Source organism: Sminthopsis crassicaudata, chromosome 4 (assembly GCF_048593235.1).
Source record: "Sminthopsis crassicaudata isolate SCR6 chromosome 4, ASM4859323v1, whole genome shotgun sequence".
Classification (NCBI taxonomy): Eukaryota; Metazoa; Chordata; class Mammalia; order Dasyuromorphia; family Dasyuridae; genus Sminthopsis; species Sminthopsis crassicaudata.
In genome coordinates, this window is record NC_133620.1 from 315,135,195 (window position 1) to 315,151,795 (window position 16,601).

A 16,601-nucleotide genomic window follows, 5' to 3' on the forward strand; every position below is an offset into this window, starting at 1 on the left:
ATCTTTGGGTTTGTCAAACACTAGATTGCTATAGTTGTACCCTATTTTGTCCTGTGTACCTAATCTGTTCCACTGATCGATAGACAGTACCAAATGGTTTTGGTGACTGCTGCTTTATAATATAGCTTTAGATCAGGTATACCTAGATCACCTTCATCTGACTTTTTTTTCATTAATTTCCCTTGAAATTTTCGACCTTTTATTCTTCCATATGAACTTTGTTGTTATTTTTTCTAGATCACTAAAATAGTTTCTTGGGAGTCTGATTGGTATAGCACTAAATAAATAGATTAGTTTGGGGAGTATTGTCATCTTTATTATATTCACTCGGCCTATCCAAGAGCACTGAATGTCGTTCCAATTATTTAAATCTGATTTTATTTTTGTGGCAAGTGTTTTGTAATTTTGCTCACATAATTCCTGACTTTTCTTTGGTAGATGGATTACCAAATATTTTATACTCTCGACATTTGTTTTGAATGGAATTTCTCTTTGTATCTCTTGTTGTTGTATTTTGTTGGTGATGTATAAAAATGCTTAGGATTTATGTGGTTTTATTTTGTATCTAGCAACTTTGCTAAAGTTGTGAATTATTTCTAACAACTTTTTATTAGAATCTCTGGAGTTCTCTAAGTATACCATCATATCATCTGCAAAGAGTGACAGTTTGATTTCCTCATTACCTACTCTTATTCCTTTAATCTCTTTCTCGACTCTTATTGCTGAGAAATTCTAATACAATATTGAATAGTAATGATGATAGTGGGGAACCTTGTTTCACTCCTTATCTTACTGGGAAAGGTTTCAGTTTATCTCCATTACATATTATGCTTCCTGACGGTCTTAAATATATGCTCCTGACTATTTTAAGGAATAGTCCATTTATTCCTATACTCTCAAGCGTTTTTAGTAGGAATGGATGTTGTATTTTATCAAATGCTTTTTCTGTCTATTGAGATGATCATATGGTTTTTATTAATTTGATTATTAATATGGTCAATTATACTAATAGTTTTCCTAACATTAAACCAGCCCTGCATTCCTAGTATAAATTCTACTTGATCATAGTGTATTATCCTGAGGATGATTTCTGAAGTCTTTTTGCTAATATCTTGTTTAAGATTTTAGCATCAATGTTTTGTTTTTGTTTTTGTTTTTAACCTGCAGAGACTCATTCTGGAAGCCATTCAAGTTTGAGTGCAATGATTAGTGTAGCTCAGGACTTTTAATTGGGGCAATGAATTTAGGGAATGAGTTAATATTAGGTCAAGCAAAATAGTCTTCATTGCTCTAAGTCAGGGGACCTCAAACTATGGCCCGTGGGCCAGATGCAGCCTGCTGAGTACGTTTATGCGGCCTGCCAGGTTATGACAAATCAGACCAGAAGTGATGTTTGACCTAAACTTGTGTTAGCAACGCATACTTCCGGCACTGGGCTGAGGCGGCGGAGACTGAGTGTGAAGCACTCCAACAGTCTGAGGGACAGTGAGAGGACCACTGCTCTAAGTGCTGGCCATAGATCTTATCAATCTCTTGTTTCAGGAACTCTATCCAAACTTTTAAAAGGAAAGAATATCACTCTCCACTCTGAGAAGGGGAGCAAGTGCTATGCCATATGCTATCTCCTGAGTGTTCCATGTTCCAAATGGCAAAACTAACATATTGTCTCAAATTTCATTAGTTTTTCTGTCCATATAAGGATATGTTGTAGCAGAAGAGATACATAGCCTAAGCCTATTGCCACTTTGACTTTATGAAAATAAATTTTGTCAGACATTCAATTATTTTGGCAGTTAAATGAAAGACTGAATAGAGTGGTGAGAGATTCATCAAGTTATTGCCTTAATACAGGCATGAGGGCCTACACCAAAGTGATAGCAATATCCAAGGAAGAAGGTGATTTGAGAGATGCTACAAAGGTGTTATGGAAAGGCCTTGGTAACAGCTTGGGCATCAGAGGATGAGGGATAATGAGGATCGAAGGCTGAATCCTAGATTGTGAGTCTGAGGAACTAGGAAGATAGTATTATCCTCTATAATTATAGGGAAAGTAAAAAGAAAGGGGAGGGTTTAAAGGGAAAAATAATGAGCTTTATTTTGAACATGTAGAGTTTAAGATTGCCTGTGAGATTTCTAGCCATATCCTTGCAAACCATTATTCTAGTGACTTACCAGTTGTTCTTTTTTTAAAAATAGTATTTATTTTTTCAAATACATGCAAGGATAATTTTTCTTTCATTATCATGTCAAGGTTCTTTTTTTAATTACAGCTTTCACATAGTACAATTACTCTTACATTTTCTCTTATTAATATGTTCTACAGATACAGAAACATAAGATATTTCATATTCTGTTCTATTTTTTCATTTTTTATATTCTGTTTTGTTCTCTTATATTGTCACTGGTTTCCCCTTATCCAATTCTAATTTTCAAAGAGTTATTTTTGTCTTTAAGATTCTGTATCTAAAAAAAAAAAAAGAATTATCACCTTTTCTCATTGGTTAACTTTTTTATATAATCTTATTTTTCTTCAATGTCTATTGTTTTATTAAAATATTTTTTGAATTCTTCTATAAATTCTCTCTGGGCAGGAAGCCATTTAACATTACTCTTTGGGATAGATGAAGCTTTTTTTTTTTTTTTTTTTTTTTTTTTTTTAACATCACTGTCCTTGAATCCCAGTTTTCCATGTTCGCATAGTAAATTTCTATGATGTGTTATTTCTTCTTTGTCAGGTTGTTATATTCTTTTCGAAATGAGAAGTATTAGTGTAAGCACCTCTAATTGTGCGGTGGTAGGGGGTGCTACCTCCAGCTTCACCTCAGGGTTTCTTTCTTGACCTGGAACTCTAAAACAAGAGTTCCTCCTCCAGCAAGTGTCCACAGCCAGCAGCACCCCTGCTCCATTGCTTCTGCATTCATTGGATATGCTGGCTCCTTCTCATTCAAGGATCCTTCTCTACATCACAGCTTGGCCTGGTATTCCTGATCAGCTGAGGTTTACTCAATCTTCTGGGATTCAGACTCCCAATTCAGCATGCAGACCAGAGATAAAAGTTTCTGTGGTTCCTGTTGGCCTCAAGCAAATCTAACTATGGGGCCACCAGGGGTCCCCATAAGGTGTTTCTGTGGAGCTAGTCTGGAGGTTTTTATACATCATACTTGTTAATCTTCAACCTAGGGTTTTTCTTTGGATAGTCTCCATTGTAACAGGAGGACCCCTGTTCTCTCCAAAGATTTCTTGTTTGGAATAAACTGGAAACACCAGTTTATATTTTCCCTGAGGCACAAATTTGTTCTGTTTGTGGGGGAAATCTGAAGAGCTTAAAATTTACCAACCTACTCTGTCATCTTCCCAGAATCCTCCTCCAAAGACAGTTTTCAATATTCATCTTTGCAATACTTTGTGTTCCAAATTATTCTCCCTTTCTCCCTCCCTCTACCCTCCCCAAAACAGCAAGCACTCTTATGTAGGTTAAACATGTGCAAATTTTTTTAAACATATGTCCATATCTGTCATGTTGTGCAAGAAAAATCTGATCAAAAGGAAAAAAAAAAAAACACAAGAAAAAACAAACAAAAAACCAACAACAAATGAAAATGTTATCTTTTGAAATTCCATTCAAAATAACAGTCGATAGTATAAAATATTTGGGAATATATCTACCAAAAGAGAGTCAGGAATTATATGAGCAAAATTACAAACACTTGCCACAAAAAAAAAGTCAGATTTAAATAATTGGAAAGACATTCAGTGTTCTTGGATAGGCCGAGCGAATATAATAAAGATGACAATACTCCCCAAACTAATCTATTTATTTAGTGCTATACCAATCAGACTCCCAAGAAACTATTTTAATGACCTAGAAAAAATAACAACAAAATTCATATGGAAGAATAAAAGGTCGAGAATTGCAAGGGAACTAGTGAAAAAAAAAGTCAGAGGAAGGTGGTCTAAGTGTACCTGATTTAAAGCTATATTATAAAGCAACAGTCACCAAAACCATTTGGTATTGGCTAAGAAATAGACTAGTTGATCAGTGGCATAGGTTAGGTTCACAGGGCAAGATAGTGAATAAAAATAGCAATCTAATCTTTGACAAACCCAAAGATCCCAAATTTTGGGATAAGAATTCATTATTTGACAAAAACTGCTGGGAAAACTGGAAATTAGTATGGCAGAAACTAGGCATGGACCCACATTTAACACCACATACTAAGATTAGATCAAAATGGGTCCAAGATTTAGGCATAAAGAACGAAATCATAAATAAATTGGAGGAACATGGGATGGTTTACCTCTCAGACTTGTGGAGGAGGAAGGAGTTTGTGTCCAAGGGAGAACTAGAGACCATTATTGATCACAAAATAGAACATTTTGATTACACCAAATTAAAAAGTTTCTGCACAAACAAAACTAATGCAAACAAGATTAGAAGGGAAGTAACAAATTGGGAAAATATTTTTACAGTTAAAGGTTCTGATAAAGGCCTCATCTCCAAAATATACAGAGAATTGACTTTAATTTATAAGAAATCAAGCCATTCTCCAATTGATAAATGGTCAAAGGATATGAACAGACAATTTTCAGATGATGAAATTAAAACTATTTCCACTCATATGAAAGAGTGTTCCAAATCACTATTGATCAGAGAAATGCAAATTAAGACAACTCTGAGGTTATCATTACACACCTGTCAGATTGGCTAAGATGACAGGAACAAATAACGATGAATGTTGGAGGGGCTGTGGGAAAACTGGGACACTGATGCATTGTTGGTGGAGTTGTGAAAGAATCCAACCATTCTGGAGAGCAATCTGGAATTATGCCCAAAAAGTTATCAAAATGTGCATACCCTTTGACCCAGCCATACTACTACTGGGCTTATACCCCAAGGAACTACTAAAGAAGGGAAAGGGACCTGTATGTGCCAAAATGTTTGTGGCAGCCCTTTTTATAGTGGCTAGAACCTGGAAAATGAAGGGATGTCCATCACTTGGAGAATGGTTGGGTAAACTATGGTATATAAATGTTATGGAATATTATTGTTCTATAAGAAATGACCAACAGGAGAAAAACAGAGAGGCTTGGAGAGACTTACATCAACTGATGCTGAGTGAAACGAGCAGAACCAGAAGATCACTATACACTTCAACAATGATACTGTACGAGGATGTATGCTGATGGAAGTGGATTTCTTCAACATAGAGAAGAGCTAATCCAATTCCAACTGATTAATGATGGACAGAATCAGCTACATCCAGAAAAGGAACACTGGGAAATGAGTGTAAACTGTTATTTTTACCTTCTGAATCCAATTCTTCCCGTGCAACAAAAATAGTGTACAATTAAATTAGCCTGTGAAGGAAATCCAAAATGCAGGTAGACAAAAATAGAGGGATTGGGAATTCTATGTAGTGGTTCATAGTCATCTCCCAGAGTTCTTTTGCCGGGTATAGCTGGTTCAGTTCATTACTGCTCTATTGGAACTGATTTGGTTCATCTCATTGTTGAAAATGGCCACATCCATCAGAATTGATCATCATATAGTATTGTTGTTGAAGTATACAACCATGATCAACTTTTCAAAAGAAAACCATCAACTTATTTTGTATCTGTCTTTTGACAAACTTTTTTGAATGAAAACCAGATGCTGAACTCATTAAGAAAAATATCCAGTAGATATGCCACCAGATTCTGAAATAGATGATAGAAGTCAAAAAAAGAATAAGTTCAATTCTGATGGATGTGGCTCTCTTCAATCACGAGATGATTCAAACAAGTTCCAATTGTTCTGTAATGAATAGAGTCATCTGCATCCAGAGAGAGGACTATGGGAAATGAGTGTGGATCACAACATAGCATTTTCACTCTTTCTATTATTTTGGTTGCCTTTTTGTTTTCCTTCTCAGGTTTTTTTTTTCTTTCTAGAGCTGTTTTTTCTTGTGCAGTAAGATATGTATACTTATATTGGATTTAATATATTATATAACATGTATTGGACTACCTGCCATCTAGGGGAGAGAGTGGGAGAAAGGAGGGGAAAATTTGGAACAGAAGGTTTTGCAAGGGTCAGTGTTGAAAAATTACCCATGCATATGTTTTGTAAATAAAAAGCTATTTAAAAAAAAGGATAAGTTGCTGAGTGACAATAGCAAAAGGAGAATCTCAAAGTGGCAAAGAGGAATAAGAAATATGCCAATAAGCTCCAGGATATCAGGGAGTATGAGGAAAGGTATGACCAGTACTGGAAAGTATGACTAGAGATGTTCTGGGAGAAGCCACATCTTTATGAATACTAGAAGCTGGAAGAAAAAAAAAAGAAAAAGAGTCCAAATTGAAAGGAAGTTTGTTGATAATATGATAGGGATTCTACAGACCAAGGGAAAACAATATAATGAGATCATCTGGAGATACTAGTAGTCTTGTAATATTAGAAGCTTGAGTTACTTGCCTCTATGTGTGTTCTGACTGCACCCTTCTCTAACCATTTTTGTCTCAAATTTAAAAACACCCCAACAACTTCTAGTTTTGCCTTTTTCTTATGATACTTTGGCAATGAAATCACCTGTTATCTCTCTCATGATGGATTTTTCACTATAATATTTTTTAGAGGATAAAAAATAAAGCATTTAAAAATTTTAATTTCACCAAGACTTTGCTTTTTGTCCGAATGCTTAGTTTTTTGTTTGTTTGGATAAAATCATAATATTAAGATGGCAAAAGATGGGAATTCCATTAACTGGAGGGGCTGAGGAAGACAGGCACATTAACACACTGTTGATAGAGGTATGAATTAGTCTGAACATTTTGGTAGGTAATTTGGAATCATAACAAGATTTAAGGATTTGGAATTAAAACTATTTCTATTCATATGAAAACACGCTCTAAATCACTATTGATTAGAGAACTACAAATTAAGATAACTCTGAGATACTACTACATACCTCTAAGATTGATTAAGATGACAGGAAAAGATAATGATAAATGTTGGGGGTGTGTGAAAAAACTGGGACACATATATTGTTGGTGGAATTGTGAAATGATCCAACCATTCTGGAAAACAATTTGAAACTATGCCCAAAGGGCTATCAAACTGGGCATACCCTTTGATCCAGCAGTGTCTCTATTGTATCCCAATGAGATCATAAAAAAGTGAAGGACCCAAAAGTGCAAAAACATTTGTAGTGGCAAATAACTGGAAAATGAATGGATATTCCATCAATTGGGGAATGGATGAATATATAAATGTATTGGAATATTGCTATTCTATAAGAAATGATGAACAGGATGATTTCAGAAAAACCTGGAAAGATTACATAAACTGATGCTGAGTGAAGTGAGCAGAACTATGAGAACAATGCATACAGCAACAACAAAATTATGTGGTGATCAACTCTGTTGAACATGGCTCTTTTCAACGAGGTGATTTAGACCAATTCCAATAGATGTGTGATGGAGAGAGCTATCAATGTTCAGAAAGAGGACTATGGGAACTGAATGTGGGTCACAACATAGTACTTTCACTTTTTTGTTGTTTTTTTGCTTTTTTTCTCATTTTTTTCTTTTTGATCTGAATTTTTTGTGCAGCTTGATAATGTGGAAATATGTATATAATATTTCACATGGTTAGCATACATTACTTGCTGTCTAGAGGAAGAAGTGAGAGGAGGGAAGAGAGAAAAATTTGGAACACAAGATTTGGCAAGGTTGAATGTTGAAAACTATCTTTGCATGCATTTTTGTTTATTTATTAATTATTATTATTATTATAGCTTTTTATTGACAAAACATATGCACGGGTAATTTTTTAACATTGACCCTTGCAAAAACTTCTGTTCCAACTTTTCCCCTCCTTCCCTCTACCTCCTCCTCTAGATGGCAGGCAGTCCCATACATGTTAAACATGTTAAAGTATATGTTAAACACAATATATATAAACATATTTATACAGTTATCCTGTTGCACAAGAAAAATCAGATTTAGAAAGAAGGTAAAAATAACTTGGGAAGAAAAATGAAAATGCAAGCAAACAACAACAGAAAGAGTGCAAATGCTATGTTATGGTCCATACTCATTTCCCAGTGTTCTTTTACTGGGTGTAGCTGGTTCCGTTCATCACTGATCCAATTGATCAGAATTGGTCCTCATATAGTATTGTTGTTGATCTCCTGGTTCTGTTCATTTCATTAACATCAGTTCATGTAAATCTCTTCAAGCATCTCTGTGTCATCTGCTGGTCATTTCTTACAGAACAATAATATTCCATAACATTCATATACCACAATTTACTCAGCTATTCTCCAATTGATGGGCATCCATTCAATTTCCAGTTTCTAGCTACTAGGAAAAGGGCTGCCACAAACACTTTTTTGCATGTATTTTTAAAATAAAATGTTATTATTAAAATATCATGGTGGAATTTTCCTGTGATATCAGTGTTGGGAAGGCCATCTGAGGACAAAGTAGCTATAATCAGTTTGTTGGGCTCATGCCCTTATTCATTCCTGAACTTCCTTAAGTTACTTACAGTAATGACAACAAATTTATCTCTGAAATTTCCTGCATTGATACGCTATAAGAGATGTGAATTTGCCAGGCTTAGACTTAAATCCTACAAAATGTGAGATTTCTGACCTTATTTTTATAATTAGCTGGAAACCAAAACACTTTTAATCTTTTAAAAATGTCTCTTAAAAATAAACTGACCTTCCCTATATTCAGAATTTCTTGAAATTTAAGTTTTGCTTTATCACAAATAGATTAGTTTTAGATACTATTTTTAAAAAACTACTTAAAAGAAATTGACAAAGTTTTTGATTCATATAAGTATTTGGCAGAATTCTAGCTCCTACGGTATGATGTTAGCACTGTCATCAGCTCATTTTGCTCATAATCTGAATGGTATGGAGACATTGTTGCTCATCTGCCATCAATCTCCTTTTGTTCTTCCATCATCATCCATAGCTGGCTTCCTTCCTGACTCCCACCTTTGGGGTAACATTACCTGTGTCAGATGTGTATCAAGTATGGTAGCTATTCCTTCATTCAAAAAAAAAATTTCCTCCCTACTCCACCCCCAGATGTTTGCACTTGGCATTCTAAGAAAAAATATGTGGAGAGATCCAAGAAGGAAATACCAGAGCAAGGGAAAGCATCTTTCCCCTGGGAACCCAGTGCCAGTATACCATATTGCCTTATTGCCTGTCCAGATACAGCCAAAGGGAATATACATTGGAGAGGTTCCCTAAAGTAAAAGTACTCTGCCCAGACCAGACACTTTTCACACAGGAATTGGAGGGAAAGAGAGGTGAGAAGAGAGACAAAAGACTCATTGCCAGAGCAGAAAACGTTTTTCTGGTCAGATCTCTCTTCTTGTTATCCTTCCCTAGCTTGGCTGTTAGGTTTAATGAGGAGGAATGGAGTTGGGGCATCAAATTCTCTCTTCACTCAGATGTCTTAAACTTCCAGGGTCCATTTAGGTTAGTACTTGAATGGAAGCTTAAGATCCACGGTTTGGTCTCAGACATTTCTGAGCACCAATAGCTCTTATCTCATAACTTGATGTCTCTGACCCCTAATGCTCCTGAACCTGGCCCTGAATACCCTTGGTCTGGGTTCCTGATGCCACTGCCTCCTAGCTCTCAAAGGCACAATAGGCTAACATCTGGATTGACTTTCAATACTCTGATGTTGCAAGTCTGATTCTCCAGTCTGGGCTGGCTCCCAAGGGGTGGCGGGGAACAGCAGAGGTTGATTTTCCCTGCCAACCCGGGCACATACAGAGTTAATACTTAACTGCTGCCGTTTATATAAAACGCAATGGGAGCCATTCAAGGCTCCACTGCGCCTCACATCTGGCTGGGGTTTTCTCTTTACGTGTTTGTCCTGGTTTCTTCCTCTCTTCCCTGACTTCGAGAAACCGCATTTCCGCTTCTGGCCAAAGAAATCGTGGAGCTGTGGAGATAAAGGTGCTGGGAGGGACTGGCTGTTGCTTGCACTGCTCCCCTACCCCCACTCCTTGCTTTTTTCCTTCCCTCGGGACTTTTCCCCCCTTGCTGTCTCTCCTTTCAAACAAGTCTGTGCTTTCCCTCAGACCTGGCTGGGGAGGAGATTCCAGCCCCCAGGAGATGCTCTAAAAGAGCGAGCCTCTGCTTAGGCAACAAGGCAGTTGTTGGTGGAAAGACAGACGAGGTAGAAAACAAAACCCTGAACCCGGGAAGTTAACAGCAAGGTAGGCTGAACCGGCCGGGGCTAGGTTGTGTTGGGGGGTGGGGGGGAGCTGGGAGAGGAAGGGGAGCTAAAAGGTTCTGAGGAGAGGGTGACAGTAGAGAGGGGAACCAGGCGCTGATCTGGATTTTGCTTCCTTGACCCCAGAACAATTCTTTATCAAAACACAGCAAAAGTATCAGAACTTTGCAGCAGGCGTATTCTTACAGATGAAGGCTGAGAATTTCTGGGCTGCTGATAGGCGTACAAAAAAGGGAAAGGATCCGTTCCGTGTCCGTTTGTTCCTTGATGTCATTCACTCCATAGACATACCCAAGGGCTGCAATTTAGGGCCTTACACTCTGGTTATGGAAAGGGAATGAGTGCTCGGGAACTTCTTCCGAAGACTTTTAATAGTAAACATTCTCAGGACTAAACATATGCCTCTTTTTGTTCTTCTTGAGATATCTTTTTTTTCTTCTTCATGTTTTTTTCCCTTGGGCTTTCCTGAGAAAAGAAAGATGGGACCCACTCTCTGAATATGCTTGGTAGGAAACAGCTACCCACCGTGGGTAGCTTCGTTTATGATTGGAGTGTCAAGATTTATCCCAACTGTCTCCACAAACATTACCGGAAGCATTGACTGTCAGCTTCTGCGTTTAAATAACTGAGATGTTCCTGGAGGGAATCCAGCTTGGACAGGAAAAAACAATGTCACTTCACCAGGCTCACTTGAGGGGCTTTAGGGCTGCTGCTCATGCCCCGGGAGGGTATGAGTCTTTGTGTGGTACATTTGTGATACCGGAGACACAACATATTGTATAAACTCCGCATCTTTGCTCTGTAACACACAACACAACACACAACTTGTGCCCACACGTTGACTCAGGACTTTTGTTTTATATTTATGTAGGATCTGCGGGGGAAGGTCTAGTCACCATAAATGTTTCTCTGTGCACGCTTGTGATTTTTTGTCGTTATGTAGGAGAGGGAAGGAGGGGGAGATCCTTGCCATTTGTGCACTTCTTTTTCCAAAGAGAGCGTCTATCCTGGTTCCGGGTTTCTTTGTAGATTTTCCTAATCCCTTACCATGTGTCTTCCTCTGCCGGTTACCTTGAGTGACTCTACTTAGTAATTCTTCCACTTGGTATGAGAAAGCATTTTGGTTCTCTGATCTCTTTTTCTTTCTTTCCCCTTCCTCTCTTTCTTACTCTGTTTTCTGTCCCTCCTTCCCTTTCTCCCTCTTCCTCTCCCTCTCTCTTTCCCTCCCTCTCTCTCCGTCCCTCCTTCCCTCCTTCTTCCTCTCTTCCCCCCTCCCCTCCTCTCCTTTTCTCTCTTCTCCTGTTCCATGTTTTAGAAAGTGAGGAATTTTGTGTAGAAGAGAGTGTCCTTATTTAATAATCTAAACTAAAATGTAAAGTTCTCTGAGAAAATGAATTTTCCCAAAGGCTAGATATACCACAGGTCCCAGTGGGAACTGTGTGACCTCCTTGGAAGTTGCTTTATTCCTACTTTTTTTTTTTTTTTTTTTTTTTACAGAGCAAAAAAACATAAGCTCTTCCAATGATCTGCCAAGGCACACATGGCATCTTTGTAAATAAATGTGCTTATTCCTGGGTGTGCATTTCTGTCTATATTTGTACAATTATAGCTACTGATAGTGGCCTTGATACCACAACAACTGGATCTGAGGACAGAAAGTTAGGGAATTCTTCAGCAAATCTGCTTAGTGGCCCAGGAAGAAGAGCATCATCTTTGCCTTCTCCCATTTGCCTATGGAAATATAGAGCTTTAGAGCAATAAGAAAACTTAGAAATTGTTTAGCTTTATCTCTTCATTTTTGAAGTTGAAGAAATTGAGACTCAGAGAAATTAAATGATTTCCCAAGATGACTCAGTAAGTTAGTGGTAGTACTGGGACTTGTCTCTCACCCCTATCTTGCAAAAGATTAGAGGATGTGCAATCTGAAAGATTATCTTTGCAGTTTAAAAAGAGGGAGCTATGAGTGAGAGGCAGAACTACTAGATACTTGGGCATATGAATTTTAGATTAAAGTTCTCTCTTGCTACCAAAGTAAAAGTTCTCTATCCTGATGATATAGTTAGTATGACAGGTACATACAGCTGCTAAGGATCATTGATGCCCACTGGGAGTGACCCAATCCAATACTCTCATAAGAAGGGAACATCTGGCCCTCTTAATTCCTAGGTTGTAGCTTCCCTATCCAATCTAATAAGTATGGAACATTTTTTTTTTCTAAACATGCTTGGTTTTTGTTCTTGGTTCCCTCCTCTCTCCCTCAGCTGTAATTAGTATGACTCATAAACCAAATATTCTGGCATTGAACTTTGTCCATCAAAACAAAGATGAAAAGAATTTTGTAGGCACAATCATACTGCCAAGTGTCTATACTACACACTCGATGATGTTTATCTTGTCCTCTATTGCCAGTACCTGGTGTGTCTCTCTATTATTTGGGATGATGGTAGCTATGGTTCTAGGGACCAGCTGGGCCATGTGCTGGGCCTATACCAAAGGGGTGAGTGTAATGATGAGAAGAACTGGGAGGGTGGAAAGGTCAAAGAAATGTTTCCTCACAGCTGTTTTATTTTGTAATTTGCATAAAGGATAAACCACTTTGACAAACTCACATGTTTGTCCACCCATCTAAATTCATCCCTTTTGAAATACACAGTCTTGACGGTCTGAAGAATTCCATGAAATTTTAAAAGGAAAAGATCTGGCACCAGAAGTTCATCCTTCTAATAAGGAAGTTTGGGAATATATACTTTTGGCTCTAGGTTTCTTTCTGCTTAGACCTGTAGTATTATCCTTATACTGAATGTGAAATGAAAGAGCTGATCACTCAGGGATATTGAGATGTTTCTCTCAATGCAAGAAATCATTTGCATTCTTTGGATGTTAACTTTTGAAAGACCTTTCCAAAACTTAAGGATTTTGTTCTGTTCCTCTTGTCTGCAGCCAAGCCATTTAAGTTGTTTTGGGATAAAATGCTAGATCTGGACTTAGGAAGATATGAGTTCAATTCTGATCTTAGATACTTAACTGTGTTACCCTTTGAGAGTCACTTAACTTCTAGTTACTGCAGGTTCCTGGTCTGTAACATGAGGATGATAATAATAGCTCCATCTCCCAGGATTGTTATGAAGATGAAATGGAATGTTTGTAAAGTTCTTAGCACAGCACCTGACACATAGTAAAGTGCTTAATAAATGATTTTTCTTTTCTCCTTGTCTACTTTTGCAGGCTACTGGGCGCAGGACTACAAAATGTGCTATTTTATTGTATAATTCACTTCTTTCTTCCTTAGTTCTTACCTCACATTTCTGTGTCTGCCCTCTTAATGTGGCAGTGAAGGTTTGACCATAAACACGGAAGTGAAAAGTGAATGTTTGGAGTTTTCCCTTTTCTCTGATCCCTAAAATGAAATGTTGGGACTTTCACTAATTGAACATATCTCTTTGATCTTGCCTCATCCTGTTCCTTCTTGCTTCTCTGGGGTGAGAGTACGATGTGTGTGTGTGTGTGTGTGTGTGTGTGTGTGTGTGTGTGTGTGAGAGAGAGAGAGAGAGAGAGAGAGAGAGAGAGAGAGAGAGAGAGAGAGAGAGAGAGAGAGAGATGAAAGAAGGGGAGAGGGAGAAAAGAGAACACTAGTGCCTTTACAAAAAGAAAACATATCTCAGACTCCCCTTTACAACACTAACTAAATTATGCTTATTAACCAGTCTAGATAAGTAGTCCTCTCAAGTATTTTATAATATGGTTAAATTTCTGTATTCTTGTTCATGCTTGCTTTTTCTAACTGGGCTTGGCATTCCTGCTTGCATAGTCTAGCTTTAAAGAGTGGGGTTGAGATTTGTACAGGTTTGTCCATAACAGCAGAAAAGCTTTTGGGGTCAGATATAGTGCCTCTGAAATAATACCCAACAAGTATTCTGTATGATGAGCTGGATGCAGAAAAGTTATTTTGTTCCCAGACCCTACTTTTTCCTTCTGCAGGGCTGGTGTTGAGGGTTTGAAGGCACTGAACTGCACTATAGCAGAACAGCTGCAGAACAGGATGTACTCAAAGTTTGTGACCATCTCTCTGGCTCCTACAGGAATTTTCCTTGAAATAAAATGGAACAGAACAAGAGGCAAGCAGAAAGACAGATGGAAAAAAGAGAAAGAAAGGGGAGAGAGAGAGAGAGAGAGGAGGGAAGGATAGTTCAAATATTGTTGTTGGCCAAAGGCAAAGTTCTAATTTTTGCATCCTTCAAGTAAGCCCTTTTTGCTTTGGTTGCTAGCCTCCCTTGTGGTATATTTAGCTACTAAGCACAGGAGAAACAACTTTGAAGAAACAGACTATATTTCCCAACAATTCAAATTTATGAAAGCCATCTAGGCCTGACATCTTTCTGAGGTGCTTGGGCAAGAGGCATATAGACTCTTAATCATAAGACACTCAAATTATAGACTCTATCCTAAAGGTTTTTGGGTCTGTTCTCCAGATTTAGTTCTTTGTAACACACAGAATTTTTCTCTTGGTCTACATGTAATGATGATGATGATAGCTATTGTGATTTATTTCAAAGCTTTGGATTCAGTTCCATACTCATGGCTTATTTATGTAATGTAATATTGTACATAAAATAGAAACAAGTATAATGTAGTAAAAATACTGGAATATTTTATGTTTTTTGTCCATATGGAAAATTGTTCTCTATTTAAAACATGCTACCATCATAATCATGCCAAGAAAATTTATATAAAACATGCCATTTTTCAGGAAGACAGTGTAAGCTCAATATGATTTAGCTAATCTAATATCCATTTTCCTTAAAATAGTTAAATATGACTTCTAAATTAAAGAGGAAGTAAAATCAAATCATCTTATTATTTGATGTATGTAACTAACATCAGTATATATGACCTCATTAATATACACATACATACATAAAAATGTTATTTGGATTTGGCTTTGATGCTAAAGAGACTTCCAGATTGAATCTGGAGATCACATTGAATTGGATGAAGATAATCCCTACAAATACCTTGTCCTTCTCTAGGCAGGATACATTGAGCAAAAAATTTCAAGAAGGCTAAGGTTGACTTAAGAGATTTATACTTATACACTCAGTTTTTTAGGTCCATAACAGCAATGTTAATCTTGGTGTTGGTGTTTCATTCCCCCTTATTCTACATATTCTGTTTCCAAATCTTGTATAACATATCACACATTCTAACTCCTTCTCTTTCCTCATGTACCTACCACTTTGGTGTAACAAATTCCCATACTATAGCTCCAAACATCAAAAATCTGAAAAAATCAATAAAAAACTGGGCTGAAATCAGAAACTACTCTTTTACCTATAATCACCCACCATAACATTGATCCATAAAAACTCGAGAACAATATTTTTGTATTTTTTATATATGCCAAATACCTATAATTTCCAAACGTCCTAGAACAAAAATCTTCAAACTATAGAGATCTAGCAGAGGAGATAAAAATCATGTAGAAATTAGGACATGGTATATGTCATTCCTGTTGTCCTGTATATTTTTGGAGTTATAATGAAGATGCTTTCATTTTATAGGTATCAAACTATAACTATATATATACACACATATATATAATTGTATAACTAACTATGCATATATATATATATATACATTTATATATACATATATATAAAACTAAAAGAGTTAAAGTGACGTTACTATAATTGTAGAGAGCTGCAGATAGTGGGGGAACTCTGGGTAAGGTAAAAGATTCTTTTAGCCCAGAGGAAACCTACTGACAATATCTGGTTTGGCTCCCTATCTCCTTTTGGTGTTCACACCTTTTCCTGAGAAGTCAAGGAGGGCATGGCCACTTGTGTTCTACTTTAAGCAAGGATACTTACAGCATGGTGTTTACTCAGTGTGACTGATGAGATAATGGTTCTCTAGTTCACATATACTTAGTGTGATATGGTGATATAATGGTTCTACAGTTGGCACATACTCAGTGTGCTGTAGTGATGTATTTGTACTAAGGTATTTAAAGGCTGAGAGGACTGGAGAGGAGAGAGTGTGTGCTCAAGCTTGATCTCAGACTCAGAGAGTCATACACAGACACAGAGGAGACTCCAGACTCTGTCCTTGACCATCCTTGTGGTGGCTCTCCTGCCTTCATCACTTCTCCATCTAAGACCAAGACTCATCCAAAGACCCTTGAGAAAGTTAGCCCAGACATTACATTTTGGCACCCAACATGGGGCACTGAAAGAAGCACACTACATTATGAAGTTCTCCACATGAGGCCCTATAGTCACCAGTTTGACTGACACGAAGCTCAGTGGAGAAGTCTCTGTGATCTTGAAATAGGGTGAGTACAAAAGTAGACA

General features: G+C 37.3%; 1 protein-coding gene across 4 annotated transcripts in view; it reads left to right on the plus strand.

The window, feature by feature from the left end:
- Positions 1-9,797: 9,797 nt before the first annotated feature.
- Positions 9,798-16,601, plus strand: part of C1QTNF1 (C1q and TNF related 1) — a 44,145-nt gene continuing 37,341 nt past the window's right edge. The window contains exons 1-2 of one of the 4 annotated variants that reach the window (XM_074260292.1): positions 9,806-9,971; positions 10,097-10,234. The gene's annotated coding sequence lies outside the window, so the exon portion shown is untranslated. The other 3 variants (XM_074260294.1, XM_074260293.1, XM_074260291.1) reach the window with 3 other exon arrangements.